This window comes from Odocoileus virginianus, chromosome 19 (genome assembly GCF_023699985.2).
Source record: "Odocoileus virginianus isolate 20LAN1187 ecotype Illinois chromosome 19, Ovbor_1.2, whole genome shotgun sequence".
Taxonomy (NCBI): Eukaryota; Metazoa; Chordata; class Mammalia; order Artiodactyla; family Cervidae; genus Odocoileus; species Odocoileus virginianus.
The window spans coordinates 40,098,045-40,111,816 of record NC_069692.1 but is presented as its reverse complement, the minus strand read 5'-3'; positions in this window follow the sequence as shown (position 1 = coordinate 40,111,816).

The window sequence follows — 13,772 nt, the reverse complement described above, 5'->3', positions numbered from 1 at the left end:
AATACTTGAGAAAAACTTCAAACAAACGTCTGAGAGAGTCCCTAGAACATTTAGACTTTTCTGTTGCAGTCTTTGCTGTTCAATTATTTTTCTTTATAACAGGACAGAGGATGCTGGCACCACAGCTGCAAATTCCTTGAAGGGAGTTCTTTCTTTCCCAAGTGAGTAGTCTTTAATTAAGCTCTGAACATGATCAAGCCACACTTTTGCATTTAAGACACCAAATACCAAGTGGAGAAAACTTCCTTTCTAGTTTATTTTATTCCTGTTCAAAGACTGAAATGAGAACCATGTTCTATAAGCTCTAACAGCCTTTCAGAGGCAAAAGTTCATTTTTCAAACTGGCTGCTTTGAGATTCCATACACATAGTCTAGGAGTGGAGTACTTCTCCACAATTTCAGTATTGAGAAATGTACTATGAGCACCATCCCTAAGATTTAGGATTTTAAAATAGGCTGAAAACTGTTTCTCTCTAATATATTACTATTCTAGTACTATAATTCTGGAGGTACCTCAAATTAGGTGAAATTCTGAAATTGAGGAGACAATGTTGATTCAAATTACATTTTGGTAAAATGCTCACATTTATTATTTTTAAAATGGAAGTTTCTTAACTGTTATTGTTGATTTCCACTTCAGTTCATCAAAGATAACATTTGCGAGGAAAAAAAAAATAGAGAGTTCTGCTATCTAACTCAGACTACAAACAAATATAAAGCAACAAATAATTCTAGGTGACAGCCATCCTCTGGATTTTGTAAAATAGCAGGTTGTCAGAAAATAAATTCTAATTTATCCATATGTTTTGCACTCTTTTGCCCCTAGCTGGGGATCACTTAGAAGCAAGACTTACCAACATCCACTACCAAATTTAGATCACTGGCTATTTAAGCAAGAAATTGCCATAAACACTTTAATCAGCAGGCCGCTTAAAATAATATGAAGTAGTTTTATACTTTTTTTTTTACTCCAGGACAATATGCACTTTAGGTTTATCTTTGTAAATTACTGTAAGTTAACAGAGGTTCATCCACAGCTTTTCACTCTTGCTTTTGTTTTTCACATAAATCTATTTATGAACACATTCATGTCTAAAACTATGCCAGAAGAGTATCTTGTTTTCGCCCTCAAACCATTATTTTTTCCCAGGATATCCTTTTTTGACTCTCCTCACCTAGTTACACATTTCTGATAATAACTTTTTCTTCTTCATTAAATAATATTTGTTTATTCATCTCTGCTTCTATGCCACTATAGAATCAAAGCTCATTTTACAGAAATCGCACAGTGCAGAGATGTTAAATAGAGAAGCAAATAACCAGTATGTTGAGTTTGCATGGATAGGTAACCTAGGCATCAGTTGGCTTAGTCTCAATGTTTGCCTATCACTAATCTAAGGAGTTATACCATGATTTTCCTTATCCCCTTTACTATTTTAGTATTTTAGGGTCTAGAAGTACAGATGGAAATGAATGTAAAAAGGATTCCATAAAGCATAAATATTCATTATTGTTCCCAACATGCTGCTTATTTTTCAGACCCTGCTGGGTCCTGCCAGAAAAACAGAGGGTGTTCGCTGAGGGAGCGTACTTAATGGAAAATCCGTTGCATTTTTCCTAATGCTCAAATTGGCAGTCTGTGTGTCATATGCTGAACACATAGAAATTCATGTACGTGCATGGGGCAGTTCAACACAATCTGAATAATATCCATAAGCTTGATTTTCATATGTATTTAATATCTGATAGGAGAGAACAAAGGGGATACATATTTTATAAATAATGAGATCCAGTATGATTAATGATGTGTGCATGGTACATATTTATATGTACATATACATACATATGTATTTATGTATTATATGAATATATCCCATTTGTTTAACAAGACTTATTTAGCTAGAATCTAAAAATAAGGTGAAGCAGATTTTAATAAGCAAATCCATTTTAAAGATTTCTTTTCAACACATAATTACATTTCAAATAGACTAAGTATGTTTGATCAACCTCCTGTTCTCATAATACAGGTTTGACTATTGTTCTCTATTAATAATAAGAAAACTATTAGAAACATTTTGCTTCTCCTTTATAATTGGCCTTAATTATGCTAAACTATAAATTCAAACTACCTTACAAAACCAAAAGAGGAATCAATTATGAAAAAGGAAACTTATACATCTTTCTGGGAAAATTAGTGTTATTACCATTGAATTAAAGAACTAAAATAATGTTACCAAGACTATGAGATCCACTCTATTGAACTAGGAACTCCATCATTCCTAGTTGCGTAATACTTTAGCTCTTTTATTATGTTTCAAAAATCCATCACACATGCTACATTATTCCACTTACTGAAAGACAGAAATGAGAAAAATAAACTACCCCTTCATTCTGATTACCTCATTTTTATAGTGTTGATTAGACAGTAATCAAGTGTGTGAAAAATTCTTAATTCAGAGTTTCTTCTTGAATCTCATCTTAAAGATCTGCAAGTTGTGTAAAAATTACAGGAGAATAGCAGGAATACATATTTTAAGTACAAATAAAATGTGACATTTAAAAGGAGTGGATAAATATCAAAAATAAGAGGATACTTGTAGGTTCTTTTTATATATGAAGTGTCTGGCAAGTTCGTGGTTAAAGCAGTAATTATTAACAGGGGGAGAATTTCTTCCCAGGGAACACTTGGCAATGTGTCTGGAGACACATTTAGTTGTTGACCTTGGAGTGAGTAGAATGCTATGGGCATTCATGGGGCACAGGCAAGGAAAGCCATTAAAATATCCTATAATGCAGAGCTTTAGCAAGGAAGTCTCTGGAGCAAAGTGGCAATACTACATAGACTTGGGAAAGTCTAGTTCAGAGTGACAGAGCTGACTGTTGAGATAACTGTTTTGCATATCAGACAATTTAGAGGTAGCAGCAATTACATAAATCTTCTTTGTTCCAGCCTAATATTTAATGCTGGGTTAGATATCATCTATTTTGGTTTCCCTATTTAATGAAACAAAGTTTATGGGATGTTTGTGCTTAGCATAAGCAATATCATGAAGCTGGGTGTCCTGTATCAACTTCCAATGACTGAACAAGGCAGAAACAAACCAGAAGCAATGTTCATGAGCCGTGAAATGTCCTAAGGAAACTTCTTTTCAGAATTATTGCAATAGTTCAGTAAAAGCAGCCAAATGAACAATGCAAGAAATGTCATGAAATTTAAACCAAGGGTTTACTGCAAATCAGGGTTTGCAGAATCTTTCTACTGATTACGGTGTAATTGCCATACAAACACTGTTCTCCTCAACTATGTCTGATACAGAATGGGTAACTTTTTTTGAGATGTACTGTACATTATAGAAATTGAAAAAAGGAAAGAGAAATATATCATTTTGGTTGAAGGAAAATTGCAGAAGATGATATAAATATTTCTATATCTTGAATTGCACATACAGAAATGCATGGGTATCTTGAAGAGTGGACTTTGACAATGTAAACTAAGCCCTTTCCTGTGATGAACTTGAATAGCCAAGACAGAATGAATACAAAGCTTGTGCTTGAGACAATAATTCAAGGCCCAAACTGTTTATCAAATTTAGAGAGATGGTCATTGGCGACCTTTGCTAGAGAAGCTATGCTGAAAACTTCTAAACGCAATAATGAAATAAGGTGGTAGATTCTAGTCAGACCCATATTCTAGGGGTGTTTAGTCAGCAGACAGCTCAGGCTATCAGTTATTTCAAAGTGAGCATCACTTTCAGAAACCACATGCCCCAGGGGCCCCACACCAGGCTGCTGAGCAAGGCAGAGGCATTTTCAGCCCAGTGTGTGATGTCCTGATAGGAAATTGTTGTTTAATCGCTAAGTCGTGTCCAACTCTTTTGCGACCCCATTGACTGAAGCCCACCAGGACCCTCTCTCCGAGGGGTTTTCCAGGCAAGAATACTGGAGTGGGTAGCCATTTCCTTCTCCAGGGCATCTCCCTAGCCCAGGAACAGAACCTGTGTCTCCTGCATTGCAGGCAGATTCTTTACCACTGAGCCACCAGGGAAGCCCGTTCTGGTAGGCAGCAGGCCTGCCAAATTTCCTGCTGGCTTGACAGAGATTTCAACCAGCTAACATCCGCTTGTTTCTCCTTCTACCCAATCCTGTGTCTTCCCTTCTTTTCCAGGTGTTGAGCTCCAAAAAGTATCTTGCATCTCAAACTCCACCTCCATGTCTGCGCTAGAGATTCCAAACTCTGACAAATAAGTTGAGGAATTGAAAAAATGGAGATGCATTTAGAAATCTCTTTCACTTAAAAGTTTATCTGGCTGTGTGGCAGCCTGGATGGGAGGGGAGCTTGGGGAAGAATGGATTCATGTATGTGTACGGATGAGTCACTTTTGTCCACCTGAAACTATCACCACGTTGTTAATTTGCTATATTCCAATATAAAACAAAAAGTTTTTAAAAAGTTATTTGCAATGGAGAAGAGAGAGGAGGTAGTAGCAATGGGAGGAAATAGTGTTAAGGGAGAGGTTTATTATTTTAATGTTTTGGGGTGAGGGTATAGGAAGGATTTGAGAATAATAAAGAAGTGAGCACAAACACAAGATATAAGCAATGAGAATCACCACTTTATAAACAAAGTTCTTATTCACAATAAGACTGCAGAAGTTAAAGATGTTTAGCTTTTACAGAAACCTGTAGTGTGATTCAGGTATTTTCTTTCTGTTTTATTTATTTTTAATGATGCCTAGAGGACTGCCTAGGAAATAGAAAGACTGAAGATTTCTTGAAATTGAAGGCATTATCTCATACTAAAATCATTAATGAATGTAATTTGCCAACAATATCTCTGTTCTAATGATCAGATTGATTATCTTAATTGAGGCTGGAATTAGAACTACTAGTTCTGCCTTAGCCCAGAAAATACACACATTGATGCATGCAAACAGAGATGGGACATAACAACCTGTTTCAGTCTAGTATCCACAGATTCTAACTTTTGCCCATAGAGTCAGGCTAGAGCATCTTATCATTACTGACTTACAAAAATATGCTTGCTAACAAAGGAGGCTATAATTCATGATTCTGTAAAAAGAAATCTACTCTCAGACAGTGTGCATGTAAAGCTTCTCTGTTGCAAGGAAAAATAAAGCCACTGAAAAACTAAAGATCTTTATAAATTCACACATCTGGAAATACTGAAGATAGGTTGACATTTCTTAGACACCTTATTGCAATTGAAAATTATCTGAAGTAGCATGAAGGTGGTGAAAGCGAAAGAAAGTGAAAGTCACTCAGTCATGTCTGACACTTTGTGACCCCATGGACTATACAGTCCATGGAATTCTCCAGGCCAGAATACTGGAGTAGGTAGCCTTTCTCTTCTCCAGGGGATCTTCCCAACCCAGGGATCGAACCCAGGTCTCCCTCATTGCAGGCAGATTCTTTACAAGCTGAGCCACAAGGGAAGGTGGTAAAGACAGGAAAAAAAAAAAAAAAAAAAATACAAATCCCAAGTAGCTTATATAGTTTTTGCAGTCTGTCGAGTTTCTATTTATATAGCATGATGACAGTAAAATAATCTACATCATAGCAACATGAAAGTACTTTAGTTATATTCACTGTTAGTAATAAACATAAATTCCTTAGTTAACCAATGTACAGACAAGGAGGTTTTCATCAATGCATGTTAATAATAGCAGATAAACTAATAACATGATAAACAGCTAACTAAATAACCTTAATACTGCTTTTGAACTGTGGTATTGGAGAAGACTCATGACAGTCCCTTGGACTGCAAGGAGATCCAACCAGTCCATCCTAAAGGAAATCAGTCTTGAATATTCATTAGAAGGACTGATGTTGAAGCTGAAACTCCAATACACTGGCACCTGATGCGAAGAACTGATTCACTAGAAAAGACCCTGATGCTAGGAAAGATTGAAGGCAGGAGGAGAAGGGGATAACAGAGGATGAGATGGTTGGATGGCATCACCAACTCAATGGACATGAGTTTGAGTAAGCTCCGGGAGTTGGTGATGGACAGGGAGGCCTGGGGTGTTGCAACCATGGGGTTGCAAAGAGTCGGACACGACTGAGCAACCAAACTAACTAACTAACTAACTTCCCTAGTAGAGCTTTTGACAGAATCATGGGGAAAAAAAATCCATATACTGTGTGTGAATACATATACCATATACATATTGTTGTTTTTAGTTTTTTAGTTTCTAAGTCATGTCTGACACTTATGCTATCCCATGGACGATATTCCTCTAGGCTCCTCTGTCCACAGGATTTTTCAGGCAAGAATACTGGAGTGGTTTGCCATTTCCTTCATATATATATATATATATATATTATCCAGCAATTCCAATTTATGTATATCTGCATATATAGAATATATGTCTTTTTTTCTTATTATATGTGAACAGGCTACCATCTTTCCACTGTGTATTTCAGAAAGATCTTCCCCAGGTTTATGAAAGCAGGTGCTATTTACATATTCTGCTTATGTTTACAGCTCAGCCTCCAAGGCACATCAGCTACAAAATTTACCATGGCCGTGATATTTTCTCTTCTACTTAAATGTCCACTTTCTTGAAGATTGATTAGATTCATTGTGGACTCAATCTAAAGAATCCCTAAGGTGTCAGCAACTCCTTTATTTTTAAATCTATGTTCAGATTTGGCATTTTAAACAATATACAACCAAGGAATACATACTTAATTCAGTTTACTGAAAAAGTTGTGTTTTTAAGAACATGTCCTGGGGGGTTGTGGTGGGAGGGGTGAGGCAGGCTTAAGAGGGAGGGCATATATTTGCAATTAGGACTGATTCACGCTGTTGTACGGCAGAAGTCAACACAACACTGTAAAAATATTATGCTCCAATTTTTAAAAAAAGAGTTATATTTTCACGAACATCAGTAGGGTGAATTCTGGCCCCTTCCTTTAGATGGCCAAAACCGATGAGATATTTAAAATTTCGCATTTGTGTGAGTTAAACATATGCAGATTTCTCAGATTAGGGCATCAATAGTCTAGAATTTGAGTTCCTTGACTTTCCCACTGTTCATTTGCCTTCATTGATTGTATTGGCAGCAATACTTTCTTTTTCTTTTTTTCTATTTCCTTTTACAATTTTTAAACAGGAGTAAACAAAACCACTATATCCCTGGGGCCTAACACATTGATTTGGCATAATATGTCTTCAGCAAATATTTGTTGATTAAATACTTACATTATCAACCTACAGTCTTAAATATCCCACCTACTCATTATCAACATCTTAGGCAAATTTCATGATTGACTTCAAGATACTCAATTGAACTCATTGTCTGGCCATAATCTTCCACCCTCCCATTCCTAGACTGTGCTTCTCATTTCAAAACTGTCAGCCATGCTTGTGAAGTGTGAAGAAGCAGCAGAAAGGGAGAAGATTCTTAAATGTATTATATGAACTCAGATTTTTCAACCCAGAGATGTGAGGACCACTGGGAATCTAACCCATTCCTTTCGCATAAGTCAATGATTTCACTTGGTTTGGGACTGAATTTAGTTTAAGGAAATGTAAAGAGCAAAATCAAACCAAGTCTGATACACAGGAAGGAATGGATAAATATTCTGCTAGTCATATAAAAGACATTTCCAAGAATTAGATCTTTTTAAAATGAAATGTAATATATCAGCAGATAATATGTTCCCTGTCACATTATCAGTTGGTAGGAATATTTTATAGAAAAATAAAACATTGTGAATTAAACCAGATGACAATCTCAGAATAACTCTTACAAGACTGTCTCTAAGTTCTTCTGAATTTGATCATGCTTCAGTGTCCCTTTGTCAAAAACAGTAATATCATATCTACAATTCAAAACTTTGCTACTGTTTTATTTTCATAGTACTGTTTATTTTGGCTCATCTTTAAATACATGACCCTTTACAACCCTTTCCAAATCCTTAGAGAAAGGTGGCAGTCAGCATTTTTTTCCACCTAGTAGATTAGTGAATATTTAGTATCTCTTGCAATTCAGTTGAGCTCAGTTCAGTTCAGTTGCTCAGTCATGTCCAACTCCTAGTGACCCTTTGGACTACACACGCCAGGCTTCCCTGTCCATCACCAACTCCAGGAGCTTGCTCAGACTCATGTCCATCGAGATGGTGATGCCCTCCAACCATCTCATCCTCTGTCATCCCCTTTTCCTCCTGCCTTCAATCTTTCCCAGAATCAGGGTCTTTTCCAGGTGGTCAGTACTTCACATCAGGTGGCCAAAGTATTGGAGTTTCAGCTTCAGCATCAGCCCTACCAATGAATATTCAGGACTAATTTCCTTTAGGATTAACTGGTTTGCTCTCCTTACACTCCAAGTGACTCTCAAGAGTCTTCTACAAACTACAGTTCAAAAGCATCAATCCTTTGCTTCTTTCTTTATAGTCCAATTCTCACATCCATAGGTGACTACTTGAAAAATCATAGCTTTGTCTATATGGACCTCTGTCAGCAAAGTACTGTTTCTGTCTTTTAATATGCTATCTCAGTTGGTCATAGCCTTTCTTCCACGGAGCAAGCATCTTTTAATTTCCTGGCTGCATTCACCATCTGTAGTGACTTTTGAGCCCAAAAAAATAAAGTCTCTCACTCTTTCCATTGTTTCCTCTCTATCTGCCATGAAGTGATGGGACTAGAGGCCATGATCTTAGTTTTTGAATGTTGAAATTTAAGCCACGTTTTTCACTCTCCTCATTCATGTTCATCAAGAGGTTCTTTAGTTACTCTTTACTTTCTTGCCATAAGTGTGGTGACAACTGCATATCTGAGGTTATTGATATTTCTTCTGGCAATCTTGATTCCAGCTTGTGCTTCATCAAGCCCAGCATTTCCCATGAGGTACTCTTCAAGGTACCTTAAATAAGCAAGGTGACAATATACAGCCTTGATGTATTCTTGTCCCAGTTTGGAACCAGTCCATTCTTCCATGTCTGGTTCTTACTGTTGCTTTTTGACCTGCATACAGATTTCTCAGGAGGCAGATCAGGTGGTCTGGTATTCCCACCTCTTGAAATATTTTCCACAGTTTGTTGTGATCCATATAGTCAAAAGCTTTGGCACAGTTAATAAAGCAGAAGTACATGTTTTTCTGGAACTTTCTTGCTTTTTCTATGATCAATGGACATGGGCAACTTGATCTCTGGTCCCTCTGCCTTTATAAAAACCAGCTTGAGCATCTTGAAGTTCATGGTTCACGTACTATTGCAACCTGCTTGGAGAATTTTGAGCATTACTTTGCTAGCCTGTGAGATAGTGCAATTGTGTGGTATTTTGAACATTCTTTGGCATTGTGTTTCCTTGGAATTGGAATGAAAACTGACATTTTCCAGTCCTGTGGCCACTGCTGAGTATTCCAAATTTGCTGGCATATTGTGTGCAGCACTTTCAAAGCGTCATCTTTTAGTATTTGAAACAGCTCAAGTGGACTTCCATCACTAGCTTTGTTTGAAGTGATGCTTCCTAAGGCCCAGTTGACTTCGCATTCCAGAATTTCTGGCTCTAGGTGAGTGATCACACCATCATGGTTATCTGGGTCATGAATATCTTTTTGTACAGTTCTTCTGTGTATTCTTGCCACCTCTTCTTAACGTCATCTGCTTCTGTTAGGTCCACACCATTTCTGTACTTTATTGTTCCCATCTTTGCATGAAATGTTCCCTTGGTATATTTAATTTTCTTGAAGAGATCTCTAGTCTTTCCCATTCTATTGTTTTCCTCTAACTCTTTGCATTGATCACTAAGGAAGGCTTTCTTATCTGTCCTTGTTATTCCTTGGAACTCTGAATTCAGATGGATATATCTTTCCTTTTCTCCTTTGCCTTTAGCTTCTCTTCTTTTCTCAGCTACTTGCAAGGCCTCCTCAGACAACCATTTTGCCTTTTGCCTTTTCACATTTATTTTTCTTGGGGATGGTCTTGATTACCACCTCCTGTATAATGTCATGAACCTCCATCCAGAGTTCTTCAGGCACTCTATCTATCAGAACAAATCCCTTGAATCTATTTGCCATTTGCACTGTATAATCATAAGGGATATTATTTAGGTCATACCTGAATGGTCTAGTGGTTTTCCCTACTTTCTTCAATTTAAGACTGAATTTGGCAATAATGAGTTCATGATCTGAGCCACAGTCAGCTCCCAGTCTTATTTTTACTGACTGTATAAAGCTTCTCTATCTTCAGCTGCAAAGAATATAATCAATCTGATTTCCATATTGACTACCTGGTGATGTCCATGTGTAGAGTTGTCTCTTGTATTGTTGCAAGAGAGTGTTTGGTATGACCAATGCATTCTCTTGGGAAAACTCTGTTAGCCTTTGTCCTGCTTCAGTTTGTACTCCAAGGCCAAAATTGCCTGTTACTCCAGGTATCGCTTGACTTCCTTCCCTGTTTCTTCCAGGTGTCTTTTGCATTCCAGTCCCTATGGTGAAAAGGACATTGTTTCTGGTGTTAGTTCTTGAAGGTCTTGTACATCATCATAGAACTGTTCAACTTCAGTTCTGTGGCATTAGTGGCTGGGGAATAGACTTGGATAACTGTGATACTGAATGGTTTGCCTTGGATAGGAACAGAGTTTATTCTATCTTTTATGAGATTGCAGGCAAATACTGTATTTAGGACTCTCTTATTGACTATAGGGCTATTCCATTTCTTCTAGGGGATTCTGGCCCACAGTAATAGATATAATGGTCATGTGAATTTAACCTGCCCATTGCAGTCCATTTTAGTTCACTGATTCCTAAATTATTGATGTTCACTCTTGCCATCTCCTGTTTCACCACTTCCAACTTACCTTGATTCATGGATCTAACAGTCCAGGTTCCTATGCAATGTTGTTAGTTAAAGCATCAGACTCTACTTTGATCAACAGTCACATTCACAACTGGGCACTATTTTCACTTTGGCTCCATCTCTTTATTCTTTCTGGGGTTATTTCTCCACTCTACTTCTGTAGCATATTGGGCACCTGGGGAGTTCATCTTTAAGTGTCCTATCTTTTTGCCTTTTCATACGTCACGGGGTTCTCAAGGCAAGAATACTGAAGTGGATTGCCATTCCCTTCTCCAGTGGACCATGTTTTGTCAGAACCATACACAATGACCTGTCCATCTTGGGTGGCCCTACAGGGCATGGGTCATAGTTTCATTGAGTTAGACAAGGCTGTGGCCCATGTGATCAGTTTGATTTGTTTTCTGTGATTTTGGTTTTCATTTTGTCTTTCCTCTGAAGGATAGGATAAGACAATTATGGAAGCTTCCACTCAAGAATTTTTATAGATAATAATCATGAGCTATCTCATCAGGAATCTACTGATTCATAGCCTTAATATTCAAGACAAGCACATTTTTCTCTTAATCACCTCCTGCCAGCCTTCCTAGACTACTCTTTACCAGCTGTTTACAGTTGCATGTTACCAACACTTGATTAACAATTAAGTTGAATCTCCATGGACATGAGATCTATGCTTCCTATAGCTCTGATCACTCCCTTATTGTTCAGTTCAGTTCAGTTGCTCAGTTATGTCCAACTCTTTGCGACCCCATGGACTGCAGCACACCAGGCCTCCCTGTCCATCACCAACTCCCGGAGTTTACCCAAACTCATGTCGATTCAGTAGGTGATGCCATCCAACCATCTCATCCTTCATCATCCCCTTCTCCTTCTGCCTTCAATATTTCCCAGCATCGGGGTCTTTCCAAATGAGTCAGCTCTTCACATCAGGTGGCCAAAGTATAGGAGTTTCAGCTTCAATATCAGTCCTTCCAATGAATATTCAGGACTGATTTCCTTCAGGATGGACGGGTTGGATCTCCTTGAAGTCCATCGGACTCTCAAGAGTCTTCTCCAAGACTATAGTTCAAAAACATCGTTCTTCAGTCCTCAGCTTTCTTTATAGCCCAATTCTCACATCCATACATGACTACTGGAAAAACCATAGCCTTGACTAGATGGACCTTTGCTGGCAAAGTAATGTCTCTGCTTTTTAATATGCTGTCTGGGTTGGTCATAAGTTTTCTTTCAAGGAGTAAACATCTTTTAATTTCATGGCTGCAGTCTTCAGCTGCAAGGAAGTTGGAGCCCAAAAAACTAAAGTCTGCCACTGTTTCCACTGTTTCCCCATCTATTTGCCATGAAGTGATGGGACCAGATGCCATCATCTTAGTTTTAAGAATGTTGAGCTTTAGGCAAGTTTTTCAGTCTCCTCTTTCACTTTCATCAAGAAGCTCTTTAATTCTTTGCTTTCTGTGATTAGGGTGGTGTCATCTGCATAACTGAGGTTATTGATATTCACTCTGGCAATCTTGATTCCAGCTTGTGTTTTATCTAGCCCAGCATTTCTCATGATGTACTCCGCACATAAGTTAAATAAACAGGGTGACAATATACAACCTTGACATATTCCTTTTCCTATTTGAAACCAGTCTGCTGCTCCATGTCCAGTATCAATTATTGCTTCCTGACCTGCATACAGACTTCTCAAGAGGCTGGTTAGGAGGTCTGAAGGTATACCCATCTCTTTCAGAATTCTTCAATTTTTTGTGATCCACATAGTCAAAGGCTTTGGTATAGTCAATAAAGCAGAAATAGATGTTTTCCTGGAACTCTCTTGCTTTTTCAATGCAATGGATGTAGCAGTTTGATCTCTGGTTCCTCTGCCTTTTCTAAAACCAGCTTGAACAACTGGAAGTTCATAGTTCATGTATTGTTGAAGCCTGGCTTGGAGAATTTTGAGCATTACTTTAATAGCTTGTAAATGAGTACAATTTTGCAGAAGTTGGAGCATTTTTTGGCTTTGTCTTTCTTTAGGATTTGAATGAAAACTAAAGTCCTGTGGCCACTGCTGTGTTTTCCAAATTTGCTGGCATACTGAGTGTAGCACTTTCACGCATCATCTTTTAGACTTTGAAATAGCTCAACTGGAATTCCATCACCTCCACTAGCTTTTTCCATAGTGATTCTTCCTAAGGCCCACTTGACTTCACATTCCAGGATGTCTGGCTCTAGATGAGTAATCACTCCATCATGATTATCTGCATCGTGAAGATCATTTTTGTGTAGTTTTTCTGTGTATTCTTGCCACCTCTTCTTAATATCTTTTGCTTCTGTTAGGTCTGTACCATTTCTGTCCTTTATTGAGCCCATCTTTGCATGAAATGTTCCCTTGGTATCTCTAATTTTCTTGAAGAGATATCTAGTCTTTCCCATTCTACTGTTTTCTTCTATTTCTTTGCACTGATCACTGAGGAAGGTTTTCTTATCTCTCCTTGCTATTCTTTGGAACTCTGCATTCACATGGAAATATCTTTCCTTTTATCCTTTGTTTTTCACTTCTCCTCTTTTCTCAGCTATTTGTAGGGCCTCCTCAGACAGCCATTTTGCTTTTTTGCATTTCTTTTTCTTGGGGATGGTCTTGATCCATGTCTCCTGTACAGTGTCACAAACCTCTGTCCATAGTTCAGCATCGGACCTTGCTTCCATCACCAGTCACATCCACAACTGGGTATTCTTTTTGCTTTGCCTCTTTCTCTTCATTCTTTCTGGAGTTATTTCTCCACTGATCTCCAGTAGCGTATTGGGCACCTACCGACCTGGGGCGTTCATCTTTCAGTGTCCTCTCTTTTTGCCTTCTCATACTGTTCTTGGGGTTCCCATGGCAAGAATACTGAAGTGGTTTGCCATTCCCTTCTCACGTTTTGTCAGATCTCTCCACCATTGCCATGACTCTTATTATTATGTGT